At 47.0% G+C, this 16,567-nt stretch overlaps 1 protein-coding gene across 4 annotated transcripts in view; it reads right to left on the bottom strand.

Moving 5' to 3' along the window:
- Nucleotides 1–16,567, bottom strand: part of METTL17 (methyltransferase like 17) — a 192,799-nt gene that overhangs the window by 27,461 nt on the left and 148,771 nt on the right. The gene's annotated exons all lie outside the window — the stretch shown is intronic.

Here is a 16,567-nt window from a genome sequence, read left to right as displayed (position 1 = left end):
CCTAATTCATGTAATGCTTAGGACGAAATGTGGCTTTGACCATATTTTGTTGGGGATGTACACATACAAACCCTCACTTTGAGACACTAAAATACGCAAATAGTAGTAGATATATTTTAGAAACAATTGCTCTGTGTTTACTGTAGATTCAATCTATACTTGTCTGTAATTTGTTTATATGTGAACGAAAGGTTCTGTTTTTCTACTACTGTGAAGAAAGTATATTAGCGATATTCCAATGAAAAGTTCACGTCATTACTGCATTTGCTTTTTCAATGAAGATTGCAACATATTATAATTCTTAAAAACTGTTGACAACCCAGCTTACCTACTGCAGTTCGTTGTATAAACATCAATCATCCGCAAACCTAAATACTGCAATCAAAAGGATTAGTATGGCAATATTTTTTGACACTTATATACATTCCTCTAGATGGAAGCACAGTATAGGATTTCGATAGTATGCTATAGAAGCCTATTTTTACCAATCCCTGTACTAGGCCCCATTTTGGTATTTGGGCATATTTTCATCTGTACCGTCAAACTGTCTTTGATCATACAACATACCCAATACAAAATTTGCTGACTTTTTATTCCCTCGTTGATTTCTGTGATGCTTGTAATTCTTCAAACAAATGTCAATATAGTGTATTAAAGGAATATATAAAACTGGTGAAGGTATGAGAGAAAGTGGTCACTGGAACCCTTACATCAATTTTTTGCATACTGTAAGGAACCTCACCACTGGTATTGCCCCATAAGAAAGTGCCCAACAAACCGAGTGATCTTTGGAAGCAGTCTATGTTTTGTGCCATTCTAGCTGGATGGAGAGTACATTAATGAAGTATGTTGTATTCTCTCCCAAGTGTGCATTATTTCTCCATGGTTCTGTGTAAGGTGCATGGGTAATAATTTTAACTTTTGATGTGGCACCTGTGAGAGTTGCAGTAGCGTGGTGAACCACGGCTGTCTTGCCCACGTGGGTGCTACTAGCTTCATTGTCATTGAATGTTGTTGCAGTTTCCGAACCACAAATGGAATTAGTGGGAGAGGGGGAAAAGCGTAAGCAAATTTGTTGGACCAATTTATCCATAGCGCATTGCCCTGGGACAGGTGGTGTGGGTACCTGGATTCGAAGTTTTGGCATTTTGCGTTCTGATGAGTGGCAAAGAGATCTATCTCTGGTTGTCCCCATCTTTGGAAGAATGGCTGCAGTATTTGGTTGTGCAGTTCCTATTCGTGTATTTGTTCTGACTCTCTGCTTAGGATGTCTGCTATCTGATTTTGAACTCCTGGTAGGTGTTCGGCTAACAGATAGATCTTTTGAGGAATGGCCCATCTCCAAATGTCCTGCGCTAGTCTGGATAGTTGGAGAGAGTGTTTCCCCCCCTGTTTTTGAATATAATACATTGCAGTCATGTTGTCTGTTCTGATCAGGACTGCTTTGTTGAGGATTTGCATTTGAAAAGCTTTTAATGCTAGAAACACTGCTAGTAGTTCCAGATAATTGATGTGCAGTCTTTTTTGCTGTACACTCCATTTTCCCTGCACTGTATATTTCTCCATATGCGCTCCCCATCCGGTGAGCGATGCATCCGCTGTTAGTTTCACTTGTGGAATCGGTTCTAGGAACGACCGCCCCTTGGAAATGTTTGTTGTGTTCCACAACTTCAGAGAGCGATGTGTGCGGTGGTCTACCAACACCAGATCTGTAATCTGACCTTGAGCCTGATTCCACTGTGTTGCTAGACATTCTTGCAGTGGGCGCATTTGTAGTCTGGCATATGGTATTAGCAGTATGCAGGAGGACATCATCCCTAACAGCTGCATGAACACTCGAGCTGTTAGTGAGTGTTGTGGTTGAAATCTTTGGATCAACGTGATCATTGTTTGGATCCTGATTGGACTGGGGTATACTTTGGCTCTTTCTGTGTCTATAGTAGCCCCTAGATATTGTTGAACTTTGTTTGGTTGTAGGTGGGATTTTGTGTAGTTCACCGTAAACCCTAGCTGGTGCAGCAATTGAATGGTCTTTTGTGTGTTTTGAAGACATTCTTCTTGTGACTTGGCTTTTATTAGCCAATCGTCCAAGTAAGGGAAGACATGTATTTGTTGTCTTCTTAGGTGTGCTGAAACTACTGCTAGGCATTTTGTGAACACCCTTGGTGCTGTTGTGACCCCAAACGGAAGGACTTTGAACTGATAATGTTGTCCTTCTACTACAAACCTGAGGTATTTTCTGTGGGCTTTGTGAATTGGGATGTGACAGTAAGCGTCTTTTAGATCCAGTGTAGAAAGAAAGTCCCCTTTCTTCAGTAAAGGAAGTACTTGTTGGAGCGTGACCATGTGGAAATGTTCCGAATTTATGTATGCATTGAGAGGTCTGAGGTCTAAAATTGGTCTTAGAGACCCGTCTTTTTGGGGAATTAGGAAGTATAGAGAGTATACTTCTGTCCCTTGCTGATGTTTTGGAACCTTCTCTATAGCATGCTTTTGTAGCAGTGATAGTACTTCCTGTTTTAACAATGTTAGATGATCTTGACTCATTGGATGCTGTCTGGGGGGGATGTTTGGTGGGGTAGCTGTGAGTTCTAGGCAATAACCATGTTGGATAATTTGTCTCACCCACTTGTCTGATGTGATGTTTTCCCAGACAGGTAGGAACTGTGATAGATGTCCCCCAACCGGTGTTATATGGTCTGGGGGGAGTTGTATTAAGTCACTGTTTTGGGGTTGGGGAGTTGCGGTTGTTATTATTTCCGCGACCTCTACCCTTGTTGTTGTTACCTCTGTAACTGCCTCTTGAATTACCTCTGGGTGATGTTGGTGTAAAAGAGGTAGATTGCTGGCTTGTGCCTGTATTCTTTGACCCGCCTCTATAGGTGGACCTACAAAAGGAACCCCTTTGAGTTGGCTGTTGTAATGCTCCCATTGATTTAGACGTTTCTGTGTCTTTTTTCATCTTTTCTAAAGTCTCATCTGTACCTGAGCCAAAAAGTATTTTTTGATCAAAAGGTTGGTTCAATAAAGATGTTTGTACTTCTTGTTTGAACCCTGAAACCCTAAGCCATGCATGTCTTCTTAACATAATACTAGTGTTGATGGATCTTGCTGCAGTGTCTGCCGCGTCTAAGTCGCACTTAATGGAAGTGTTGGTTATTATCTTCCCTTCTTGTATCAGCTGGTCTGCCCTCTTTTGATGTTCCTTAGGGAGATGTGTAATGAGTTTTTCTAACTCATCATAATGCGCTCTATCATAGCGTGCAAGTAGCGCTTGTGTATTAGCTATGCGCCAGCTGTTTGCTGCTTGGGATGCTACTCTTTTGCCCGATGCATCTATTAACTTGGACTCCTTATCAGGAGGAGGAGCTTCTCCTGTAGATAATGAGTTTGCTCTTTTACGAGCGTTTGTGACTACAAGCGAGTCCAGAGGTGCCTGTCCCTTGATAAATATTGGGTCCTTTGGGGCTGCCTTATATTTTTTATCAATTCTTGGGTTTAATACCCTAGCCCTCACAGGGTCTTTGAATATGTCTGCTGTGTGATTGAGAAGACCCTTTAGCATAGGGAGTGTTCCTGATGTTCTTTGTGCAGCAGGTAGCGTTTCTAAAAGGAAATCCTCTATTTGAGGTTCTGCGTGCAAATCTACCTTATGGTATTTTGCTGCCCTATTAATCAGCTGTGCAAAACCTGTATTATCATCAGGTGGTGAAGGTTTTGAGGGGTATAATTCTGGGTCGTTATCATCATCTGACCCTGCATTATAATTCTCCCATGGGTCTGCTTCATCTGGGACAGTGTCGTCATCCCCATGAAGTTCTCCCTCCCCTGTATCACTGTCTACATCTGTTTGAGGTGTAGATGGTCTTGGTGTAGAAGGTGGAGGAATAGCTGGCATAGTGTGAGGAAGATGAGAAGAGGGTGTGTCTCTAGGTTGAGGAGAAAGGGGAGGCGTTGTATTTGTCCCCATTGTTATCTTTTTAGGAGGAAGAGCTTTGTCATCTAGCTGTTCATTCTTCCTCTTTTTAGGAAATTTTGTCACCACTTTGCCAGTTTGCGGATCGATAAACAAAGTCTTTTGTTTTGGATCTGTCTGCTGCTCCTGTGTCGGTACCAAAGTTTTTGGTCCTGAAAGGTGCCTTTGCTTCTGACCGGCAATGTTCTGTGTTTTCGGCACCGAGAATTTGCTTGATTTCGATTTTTTCGGTGTCGAGTAAGTCTTCGACGTCGAAGCATGTTTCGGTTTCGACATGGAATGTTTAGACGGCGAGCTTTCCTTTCTATGGAGCTTTGGTGTCGATGTCGATGCCGACCGTTTCTCGGATCCCACATGATGGGAGGCCGAGAGTTTCGGTTTCTGTTTCGGTTTCGTTGCCGGGCCCGAAGGTGGGGCGTCGGAAACTTTCTTCGGTAGTCTGACCAGGCTCGAAGGCGGGGTCGGTACCACACGGGGTCGGTTTTTTGGTAAGGGGACGTCGTCACTCACGGTTTGTTGAGCGTCGATTTCTTGGACATCAGACTCGTCCACTTCCGACCCCGACTCGTCCTCATGTTCCTCTTCTTCTTCGGGGTGCTGGGCCTCGAACAGCTCCGGGATTGCCTCCGACTGCATTCTCGATACCTCGTGTCTTCGTGCTCAACGGTTTCTAATCGTCGACTTGGAGGAGAATGCTGCGCAGGTTTCGCAGTCCCTGGATTCGTGTTCAGGCGATAGGCAGAGATTGCACACCTCGTGTGGGTCCTTGTGTGGGAACTTAGCACTACACGTTGGACATCTCTTAAATGGAGTCCTTTCCATGGACTCCGGCCTGGACTACGTCGAGAAAGGCGTCGGAATGGAAATGAAATCGCGTTCGATAACAATACCGTCGAATTGGAAAGGAATACGCGCCGAAATACTACTTTTTCTCGAAGTCGATCCGGAGCGCTTCGATCCTCATCCGAACCCGATGGCGGAAAAAAACAATCTAAGGATGGAGCCGATGCCCATGCGCACTAGCACCCAAAGGAGGAGTCACAAGTCTTGTGACGACAAAAGACTTCTCCAAGAGAAAAACAAGTGCAATCATCCAAGCCCAACACCAGATGGCGATCTATTCATAAATGTACCATCTGCAGCCCATATGCCTCGAACAGGATTTATTCCATATCAGCTGACAACAGAAACTCACTTGTGGAAACATCACGAGTCATATAGAATGTGGAACATGCAGTTCAAAAGGATACAACCTGCTTAAAGGGAAACCTACAATAACAATTACACAATACTACACTCTGACAAGATTGTCAAAGATAACAGTGAGGACTTATCTAAACTCCCATGGAATACAGAGCACTAATAAACAATAAACCTGGCTCTCAACAAGGAAAAGAGTTTCTAAGGAACCAACATAAGAAACCTTCGTGGCCCAAGGATTACAAAATGTACTAACCTTTTCTACTTATTTATTTTTTGTTTTCCTCCACAGCTATGCCATAATGTATCCCTTTTTATTTCAGTGCTTGGTTATTGTATTGCCTTAGGGAAGGAGATGTGTTGTATTCTCGCTCATTTATTTTCCCCGTCTTCTCTCATCCACTGGACCCACCCTTTTCTCTTTCATTTTTCTTACCCTTTCCTCAGAATGTTTGTCAGGGTTCCAATGTGCATCCCCGGAGCCCAACTGCCTTTTCTGGGTTATGGACATCAACGAAGGAACTTAAGCAGAATAAAGCATTGAACCCTACCTGGTGTATGTTTCATCATTACACAATACTTCCTGATTGGAATAGAATTGACTTGAACAACATGAGAACCAGATGGACATATGTCACCTCCAGAATATTAATGTGGTTCGATTGCTCATTGTCAACTACTTTCTTTACTGGCTAGACCATCAATATGAGCTAAGCATCCCAAAACAAAAGCCCATCACTACTTATCTGGAGGGGACCAGTTTCTGAAAGGGCACTCCCGTTACTAGCTTGTATCCCAATTCTATGGTAGCACCACTGTTAGAAAGAGTTTTACTAATAGTGATAAGTAGGGATCTACCACTAGTAATAAGGCCAAAAACAGAATAAAATGTATAGTCAAGTTCTCAATAAATGATTTCTTTGTTCATCCCTTGGTAGCTGGCTGCAAGCAGGCAGACTAAACCTATGAGACATGTGTGTAAACATTTAAAAACATCAATACGTTAAATAAGTAAAATACAATACAAATCCAACACCAATGTACAAACATGGGTTATATTTATATGAACAAATAGGCATAAACATGACTCAAATTCACTGTAGGGAACCTGAGATATGAATTTTTCAAGACTCAACTGTGTCTAGTGCTTAAAATCCAACAGCGCCAACTTGGGACACCTGGTTGCGCTTGTCTGGGACAAAGTCAAAGTTTGAAGCTGATCACGATGAAGCCCTGGTCAGATAACCTAAGCGGGAGACCTTGGTCAAAATGTTACCTTTGCACTTAGAAACTTTTACAGAGCTTTTTCTCTCAATGTCGAGGGAGGCTCCTCTTCACATCTTGGTTCAGAACGAGAAGGATTAGTTACTTACCTGTAATCCTAGTTCTCTTCCAGGGGTATCCTCATCAAAGTCATAAGCATTAGAATATTCCCGCCTATGTGCGGGACCCCGGAAACACTATATTATATGTGCCCCACATATAAATACACATATATATATATAAATAATATATATATAAAAAACAAGCAATAGCAGCCAAATCACATTAGAGCTGAAATATGCTGTGAAGAATTTCCACCATACACGAATAAAAAGCATTAGAAACAGGAGAAAACAACACCAAAGTTTGTTTAGGAATTGTTTTAATGCTCAGAAAGCAGTAGAAATTCTCAGAACTCACTGGAAGCATAGGAAGCTCCCAGGCTGCATTGCAAACACACAGTCTAACCAGACTGAAAAGCTAACCTGTAGGTAAATAACAAAAAACTGACACTGTGCCTTTAAGGCACTCATGACCCCCTGAATCCCATCATGCCTCAGGAGTGGCAGTTAGGTCAGTTGTTCTTTTCGGAGACTGAAAACCAAACCCAATAACACATAGGTCAACAATATCTCCTTATGAACGAGAATCCTTTGCCCGGGGAGGCGGGAGGGTTGCTTATGACTTTGATGAGGATACCCCTGGAAGAGAACTAGGATTACAGGTAAGTAACTAATCCTTCTCTTCCAGGGGATCCTCATCAATAGTCATAAGCATTAGAATAGAATAGCGAGCCTCTCCTCATCCCTGCGGGCAAAGGAAAGACAAGACAGAAATCTCATCAATAAGCTTGAGTAGACCAAAAACAGACTACCCAAACAGATTCCTCAAGGAGGCTTGCCCAACTTGAGTGTCAGTCCTGGAATCAGAGTCGAGGCAGTAATGCCTCGTAAAGGTATGCACTGATCTCCAGGTCGCGGCCCTGCATATTTCTGACATGGGAACGTCATGCAAGAAAGCCACTGTGGCCGCCTTCCCTCTAGTGGAATGCGCCTTTGGAGGCACCAACAAAGGTTTTCCTGCCAGTTGATAGGCCAACTTAATGCAAGAGACAATCCACCTGGAAATGGACCTCTTTGCCGCTGGAAAGCCAGTTCTCATTGCACCATAGTTCACAAACAGTTGGTCCGTTTTTCTAATCCCTTTAGTCTTTTCCAAATAAAACTTCAGCACTCTTTTAAGATCTAAGGAGTGGAGCGACCGCTCAGCCGGGGTCGTCGGATTTGGAAAAAAAGAAGGGAGGGAAATGGACTGATTTATATGAAAATCAGAGATGACCTTAGGCAAGAAAGAAGGGTGAGCCCTCAGAACCACCCTGTTATGGTGGAACACCGTATAAGGTTCCTTTGCACAGAGCGCCTGTATCTCACTGACCCTGCGTGCAGAGGTAATCGCCACCAAAAAGGCTGCCTTCCAAGAGAGATGTTGTAAGGAAGCCTTGTGGATGTTTATTTTATTTATTTATTTATATGCTTGTATAGCGCAAGAATCCAGCCCGAAAGGGTTATCTCCGCGCATTAACCGAGACAGAACCAGGTTTAATTCCCACGGAGGAGAAGGATTGCGCACAGGGGGATACACTTTCTTCAAACCCTGAAGGAAATCCTTGACCACCGGAACTTGAAAGAAAGACACCTGGTCAGGGGACTTCCTATAGGCCACAATAGCTGACAAATGTACTCTAATGGAAGCGTACTTCAAACCAGCCGTTGTGAGGGAAAGGAGGTATGGCAAGATGACGTCCTCCTGCCCTTTAACAGGATCCAAATGATGATCCATACACCACAAGTAAAACCTTTTCCACTTGAAGGCATAGGATGCCCTCGTGGACGGCCTCTTAGCCTCCCTCAAAATGCTCATGCAGTCTGGAGGCAGGTTCAAATGTCCGTATTGCAGGACCTCAGGAGCCATGCTGTTAGGTTCAATGATGGGAGGTTGGGATGCATTATCCTCCCGTTCATTTTGCTCAACAGTTCCGGTCTGCAAGGGAGTCGTTTGTGTGGCCCACAGACAGATGTAGAAGGTCCGGATACCACCACTGCCGAGGCCAGTCTGGAGCAATCAGGATCATCTCCATGTTCGTCCTGAGAAGCTTGGACACCACTCTCAGGATCAGAGCCAGGGGAGGAAACGCGTACACGAACATCCCTGCCCAATCCAACAGAAGAGCGTTCCCCAGCGTCCCAGGTCTGTGGAACCTGGACGCGAAGGCGTGGCACTTGGTGTTTTCGTCGTCTGCAAACAAGTCTATGGACGGACGTCCCCAGCAACGAAAAAGCTCTTCTACTACTTCGTCGTTTAGCACCCAGTCTGGCTGATCTTCGAAGTGCCTGCTGAGTGCGTCTGCTTTGACGTTCAACTCGCCCGGAAGTTGCACCGCTACCACTGTGAGACCTCGAGCGAGAAGCCAATGCCATATTGTCTGAGCCTCTCGAGACAGCGGGCGAGATTTTGTGCCTCCTTGTTTGTTCAGATAGAACATGGTTGTCGTATTGTCTGTCTGAACCAGGACTGAGTTGGATGTGATCGCTGGTAGGAAAGCTTTGAGAGCCAGGAATACCGCTCTGAGTTCCAGCATATTGATGTGGTAGGTCTGCTCCTGCGCAGACCACCGGCCTTGAATCTGAAGCGGGCCCATGTGTGCTCCCCAGCCGTGCAGGGAGGCATCTGTCACTATAGATAGGGACGGAATGGGTTGATGAAACGGCACTCCCACCATCACATTGTGTCTCCGAGTCCACCATCTGACGGACTCTTTTGTCGCCTGGGAAAGATGGATATGGTCCTCCCAACGACCTGTTGCCTGGTCCCATTGATCCTCCAGGGCCTGTTGCAGAGGCCGCATTCTCAGCCTGGCATGTGGGATGAGAAAAATGCAGGACGCCATGGAACCCAGCAGAGACGCCACCTGTCGCGCTGTCGGAGGACGAGACTCCAGCAGAATCCCGCACTTCAGGTTCATGGAAGAAAGTCTCTCCACCGAAGGAAACGCTCTTCCCACGCTTGTGTCCAGAACGGAGCCTAGGTAGTGGATGGATTGCGTAGGCCGCAGGACCGACTTCTCCAGGTTCACATGGAGGCCGAGCCTGTGAAGCTGTTGCAGACACAGATGCAGATCTTGTGTTACCCGTACCGGGGATGGACCCTTCAGGAGCCAGACGTCCAGATATGGGTAAACGAAGAGACCCTTCTTGTGAAGAAAAGCCGCCACCACCGCCATGCATTTGGTGAAGACTCGTGGTGCGGACTTGAGACCGAAGGGTAACACCTTGTACTGGTAGTGCTTGTGCCCCACGACAAACCTCAGGTACTTTCGATGTTGCTGCGCAATCGGGATGTGAAAGTACGCATCTTGTAGATCCACCGAACACATCCAATCTCCGGCTTGTAGATGAGGACATATTTGGTGAAGCGCCAACATGCGGAACATTTTTTCTTGACGATAACCTTGTTTAGGAGTCGTAGGTCGAGTATAGGTCTGAACTTGTCCTCCTGATCTTTTTTGGGGACAAGGAAATATCTGGAGTAAACTCCTTTGCCTCTTAGAGTGCGAGGAACTTCTTCTATCGCTCTTTTCTGCAGCAGGATCGTCACCTCCCGTCGGAGCAAGCTCAGTTGGTGAGGGCAAGAGCTCTTCGGAGGGATGCTCTTTGGAAGAGCACGGAAACGTATCTTGTAACCATTTCGCAGTATATTCAGCACCCACTGATCTCTTGTGATGCTGACCCACTCTTCCAGGTGTTGTGATGCACTTCCTCCCACTGGAGTGGGCAACGGTGTCAGAGGAAGCCACTGTTCAGGCCTTTCCTCCTCTCTGGGTGTTGGAGGACTGCTGGTGGCCCCCTCTGCCCCTGCTGGGCTTACCACGAAACTGGGGTTTCCCCTGAGCTTTGTTCTGCGACCACTGAGGGGTTTGAACCCTCTGTTGGGCCCCTCTCCCCTTGTTGGACTTGAAGCGGCGCTTGAACTCCTTCTTTTTCTCCAAGCCCACCGCTTTCACCGTGTCCAGCTCAGTCTTCATTCGGGTCATCTCCTCGTCCGCGTGTTCCCCGAAGAGGGCGGAACCCGAAAAGGGGAGATTCAGAATCCGGTGCTGGGCATCCGGCTTCAGCCCCGTAAGGCGCAACCAGGCCGATCTTCTGGCACAAACTCCATGGGAATAGGAATGAGCCGAAAGCACCGCCCCATCCGCGGCCGTGCTGATCATCGGGTTAGCCACCAGACACCCCTCCGTAACAGTTTCCTCAAAGTCCTGCTGGTCTTCTTTAGGCAGCTTAGCTTTGAATCTCTCCATCGAGTCCCATAAGGCTCTGTCATACCGACCCAGGAGCGCAGCTGCACTGGCGACTTTAAGAGTGGAAGCAGCAGAGTTGCAAACCTTCCGACCCCAGGAGTCTTGGGTCTTGCTGTCCTTATCTGGCAGGACTGAAGATGACCCAGCAACCGCATGGGTCTTTCTCGCCGCTGCCACGATGACAGAGTCCGCCGGAGGGTCAGACTTCACAAACACCGGGTCAGAAGCCGCCGGTTTGTACTTCTTTGTAATGCGTGCTGGCACTGCTCTGATTGACGCTGGGGTTAGGAAAACTTCCTTGACGGGGTCCATAATCCCCGGAACCAAGGGCAGCAGCGGTCTGGAGATGGCCCTTTTGTGCAAGGTTTCGAAAATGACCGTCGTCGTCACTTGAGGGACAGACATTTCGATGTTCAGTTTAAGCGCACCTCTTTGCAGAACGTCCAGGTACGTGCCAATATCATCCACAGGGGAGGACCTGGACGTCGGACTCTCCGTCAAAGTCGGAGAGTAGTCCCTCTTTGACGATCTGGTAGATGAAGTGGAAGAGGTAGACTGGGTACGTCTACGTCGATGGTGAGAACTGCGTCCCCGCTCCCTCGACTTCCTGGAACGCTCCTCCCGTCTAGGAGAGCGAGACCTGACCCGATCTCTTGGACAATGGTCTCTTCTAGGGGATCGGGACGCCCTGGGAGATCTGGTCGGCGACCGCACAGGAGGTCTGCCCCGGGGAGGGACAGAGGTCTTCCGACCATCCAGTCTAGGATCTTTTGCAGGCGATCTAGATCTTCCCCGACCATCCCGTCTAACTTCCCTTGTAGGCGAACGGGACCTCCTTGGCGCTTTGGTGGATAGATCCACAGGCGTTGAGCGCCTGGGAGGGCTATGCTCGTCCATCTCCTCCACCAGGTCTTCGAGAGCTGACCTGTGGCGTGGGCTGGCATATTCCTGCATACGCCTGGTAGGCCCATCGTCCCTCCAATGGTCCAAGGACCTGTACCATCTCGGCGACAGCCTGATGCGCCCCGCAGAAGGATCTGGACGACGTTCAGGAGTCCTGTGCACAGGGCTTCTGGATCTGGAATGTGCAGTAGAGGAGCCCGAGGACCGATAAGATGAATGGTGAGAAGCAGACTCTGTCACCATGATCGTATCTGAGTGCCTCGACGTCGAGCGCTCACTTCTCGCAGCCGACCGCTTCCGAGGAGTTGGGGGATCAAACAATCTCGACCTCGAATGTCCATGAGAATGTTTGTAGTCTCTCGACGTCGAGCGGCGATGAGCAACCTCCGACGGAGCCTTCTGCCTCGACGTCGAACGGTGGTGTCCGGTCGTCGACGGGGACCTCAGCCTCGACGTCGAACGACGATGTCCTGTCGCCGACGGAGGCTTCTCTCTCGACGTCGAACGGTCTCGCCCTGTCGTCGACGGAGCTTTTTTCCTCGACGTCGAACGGCGATGGTCAGTCGCCGACGTAGAGCCATGCCTCGACGTCGGATGCCTGTGCGACGACGGCGGAGGGGTATTGGGCACCCTCGACGCCGAGCGCTGCTGCTGCACCGACGGAGACCGCGTCCTCGACGCCGATCGACGAGCACCTGTCGACGGCGGAGGAGTCACCCTTCTCGACGCCGATCGTCGCCTGGTTGACGATGGCGAGGTGACGTCCCTCGACGCCGGTCGTCGCCTGGTTGACGACGGCGGAGGGGTAATGGATCTCGACCCCGACCGTCGCCCGGTTGACGGCGGCGGAGTAGCCTTCCTCGCCGCCGATCGCCGCCCGGTTGACGACGGCGGAGGCGATTTCGAAGATGGAGCCGGTGCCTTCGATGTCGTCGACGTACCTGGCCTTCCTCCCGACGGCGAGCCCGCCGTCGACGGCAGCTTCCCAGAGGAGAGCCCTTCTTGTGGATCTTTTCTCAGCGCCGAGCCCGACGCTGAGGTAGAAGGGTGTGAAGACTTCTTCTTTGAAGACGAATGGGCCTTCTTGGAGCCCTTCTTCACTGGAGATCTCCCCCTCGAAGCTCTGTGGGCCAGGCCATAAATCCGAATTCTCTCCCTGTCCTTGAGAGTCCTTCCTGACAGGTTCTCACAATGTGGACAGTTGTCTGGATCATGGTCATCAGGCAGGCAAACGATACAGACCTCGTGGCTGTCTGTCTTGGCCATCTTGCTGTTACAAGAAGGACATTTAACAAATAGAGAAGGCATTTTCGAAGTAAAATGCCCTCCAAAACTGCTCAAAACAAGCAGTATCTTACTTGACCAGGTAAAAGACGTCGAAGTAAGAGTAAAAGTTGCCAAAAAGAAGCAATTATTCTGCAAAAAATCAGAAAATTAGTGGAGCTGTGAAACCAGGGTCCTTCACTGAAGGAGCCGGAAAGAACAACTGACCTAACTGCCACTCCTGAGGCATGATGGGATTCAGGGGGTCATGAGTGCCTTAAAGGCACAGTGTCAGTTTTTTGTTATTTAGCTACAGGTTAGCTTTTCAGTCTGGTTAGACTTTGTGTTTGCAATGCAGCCTGGGAGCTTCCTATGCTTCCAGTGAGTTCTGAGAATTTCTACTGCTTTCTGAGCATTAAAACAATTCCTAAACAAACTTTGGTGTTGTTTTCTCCTGTTTCTAATGCTTTTTATTCGTGTATGGTGGAAATTCTTCACAGCATATTTCAGCTCTAATGTGATTTGGCTGCTATTGCTTGTTTTTTATATATATATTATTTATATATATATATGTGTATTTATATGTGGGGCACATATAATATAGTGTTTCCGGGGTCCCGCACATAGGCGGGAATATTCTAATGCTTATGACTATTGATGAGGATCCCCTGGAAGAGAACATGGTTAACTCCCAAAAGTCTTGAGCTCCAGAGCTTTCAGGAGGATGATCTTGAAATTAAGGCCTGGTCGTGGTTCGACACAGTCGGCTTGACTCTCACTGTCGGGTAAGAAACGTATCTAGCTTTTTCCTAAAGTTGCTCCAAACTTCTGGAACTTCTTTCTGAAGATCCTGTTGTGGGTTCAAAGAGTCCAAAACACCAATCCAAGAGTGTAGAACCTCCGAGATGGTCCTTGGGATGTCAGGACTACAATTCCTCCAATGCACCTGTCCAAATCCTTAAATGTCCACTGGATGCACTCCAGGATGGAGACTTATTGGTGGAGATGATGCAGGTAGGCTTTGTTAACCTGTAGCTTGCATAGAGTCCTCTCCCTAATCCTTGCGAGGTCAGGCAAAGTCCTTAGGGCTGTAGTACCAAATTGTTCAGCAGGTGCAGTCCTTCACAGTGCAATCCTTTGGGTGCAAATCAGGGTTCCAACAGGGTAGTCCTTCTCCTTCTTGTTTCAGGCAGCAGATATGAGTTGCTGGACAACACTCCCATATTTATTAACAGCTCCTGGGTGTCAAGCATGGGGGAAGGCACCCCTGACCAATGGAATTCAGGAAGACACCCAAGCGTATGACCATTTCCTCAAAAGTGTGGCATATTCTTGTGCCAGAATAAAATGGAGAATCTTTCTTCTGGGGGGTTAGATCTAGGTAAGCCAACCCACTTGTGTGGCCAAGTTCCCTAATACTCCCCTTACTACGCCCTCACATATCTAATTACTGGGGCTCCTCTTTGGCTGAGGATTCGGAATGTGGGGCTGAGGCTGTGTCCTGTCCAAATTGTCATTCCCTCTTTGAAGACCAGTTTGGTCCCTCCACCCTCTTCCTGCCTTGCCTTGTGCTCTTGCAGTTCTCCTTGGACAGGAAATCCTTTGTCTCAAGGCAGGCCATGTCACACCTGATTAAGAAGCTTGGATCAGCCTGGCAGAGGTTCACCAATCAGAGCAGGGTTGCTGGAAGGCTGGATTTTGGCTTACAGAGAAGAAAGTTCTATAAAACTTTTTTCTGTAATAGTTATGACAATCCGAACAATGGCAAGTTGTTGGATTTATCATAACGATTCTTTAAGTCCTTGGATTATATTTTTAGCTCACTCCTATCAATAGTTAGCCTATGAAGTGAATGCATTACAATGGAGGGGGGGGGGGGGGGGGTTGACAGTTTTACTCTAACCAGGACATATACAAATTATTATATAATGTCTCAGCTTATAGTTACAAGGCACCCTACCTCTGAGGCACCTAGGGGAGACTTTAGGGGTGACATATGTAAATATAAGGTAATTTATAACTTTTTGAGTATCTTTAATTCCAGAGTCGAATTTGCATATAATTCTATTTTAAAAGCAGCCTTTAAGGCAGGGCTGGCTTTTAAAAAGGAAGTAGGCACGGAAGCAGTGAACACTCGGGTGCATTAAATCTACTGGGCCTCTAATCCTATGTGCCCTAACACATACTTGGGTAGGGTAGTACCAATTGCGACTATACCTAATTACCATGTATTTTTAATCAGACCACTGGCCCGAGGTATGGTTAGCAGAGCTCAGGGCACAATCAGAGTCAGAAAACCAGCATCTAGTAGTCAAAATAGGGGCAACAAGTAGGGGGATACTGCAGAGGTCCTGTTTTCTCACAATCACTGACTCAGTTTTCATGTGAAACCTGCATGAAGACTGATTGATACTCAAGTTACCATTGAGCCCAGATGCAAAGAAGACCGTATTGCACATAGATTAGGACAGTCTTTGTAAGAGGACAGTCCTTCCTTCAAGGTGGACATTTTTGAGACCCTTTTGACCAAGAATTTCACTGTTTGAAATGTGGATTCAGTGAAATGTATACTTCACTTCATGTTCCTTAGATCTTTGGCATACATCCTAAAGTTTGAGGCTGCTTTCTTACAAGACATAGCATTGGTCTATGGATTCACAACTGTTTTCTGTTTCCTTAGGAACACATCATTACTGCCATACACTTGGAGCATGCTCTTCAGCCAGTGTAAGGTTGAATGGCAAATTTGTGTTTTTCATGAATGCACATCCAGTCCCTCACTGAAAAAGGAAAAGCAATGCAGCACAATAAATTAACTGAATTATGAACACGATTAAAGCTTGTCAATATATTCAGAGGCTGAAGCAAACACAAAACATTCAACACATGCATTTAACGGTTCGTAAAATGTGAAAGGAGAGGATACACCATATCTTAAACTAGCTAAACTCATTGGTCTAATGGAAGCAACTAAAAAAAGACAGGTAGCCTTAATTCCTATGCCAATTCTCTTTTATGGAAAAGCTCATATATGTAACATAATTGGTTTCTTTAACGAAGAAGCCTGGACTGATAATGAATGACAATCTAAAGGACTCACTTTCTAATTGTCAGGCTTTTATAGTGGCTGGATAGCTGGATTGGAATCATGTTGCTTCTCCCGCCCAATTGAATTACTCGCTATCTGTAGTGTTGCTTGTATAGCGCACGTACCACCCCAGACGTGGCATCAAGGCGCTGTAAGCATACTGCTGAGGAACCCTTCCTGGCCTCTCCCTGTGAATTGCCCACTCCTGGGTACCCCCAGGGTGAAAGCCAGGCATCCTAGCGCTGTTGGGGTCGTTGTGGAGATTAAGCAAGCTATTGCCCAGAGTTGCAGCGCGAGACCCACGATTAGATTAGGCACCGAGGCGAGAATTATCAGGTCCAAAGAAATTGAGCCCAAGACCCGCCGAGGCGGGAATTAAACCCTGGTCCCGGGCCAGACCTCTGCATCAGGGTCTGCCGCTCTAACCATTGAGCCACACTTCTCCACACACAGTGTTTATCTGCATTTGAAACACTGTGATAAATCCTGCAATAAAAGTTCGAAACACAGCGGGATTAGG

Source organism: Lissotriton vulgaris, chromosome 5 (assembly GCF_964263255.1).
Source record: "Lissotriton vulgaris chromosome 5, aLisVul1.2, whole genome shotgun sequence".
Classification (NCBI taxonomy): domain Eukaryota; kingdom Metazoa; phylum Chordata; class Amphibia; order Caudata; family Salamandridae; genus Lissotriton; species Lissotriton vulgaris.
This window is presented reverse-complemented; position numbering and strand designations above follow the sequence as displayed.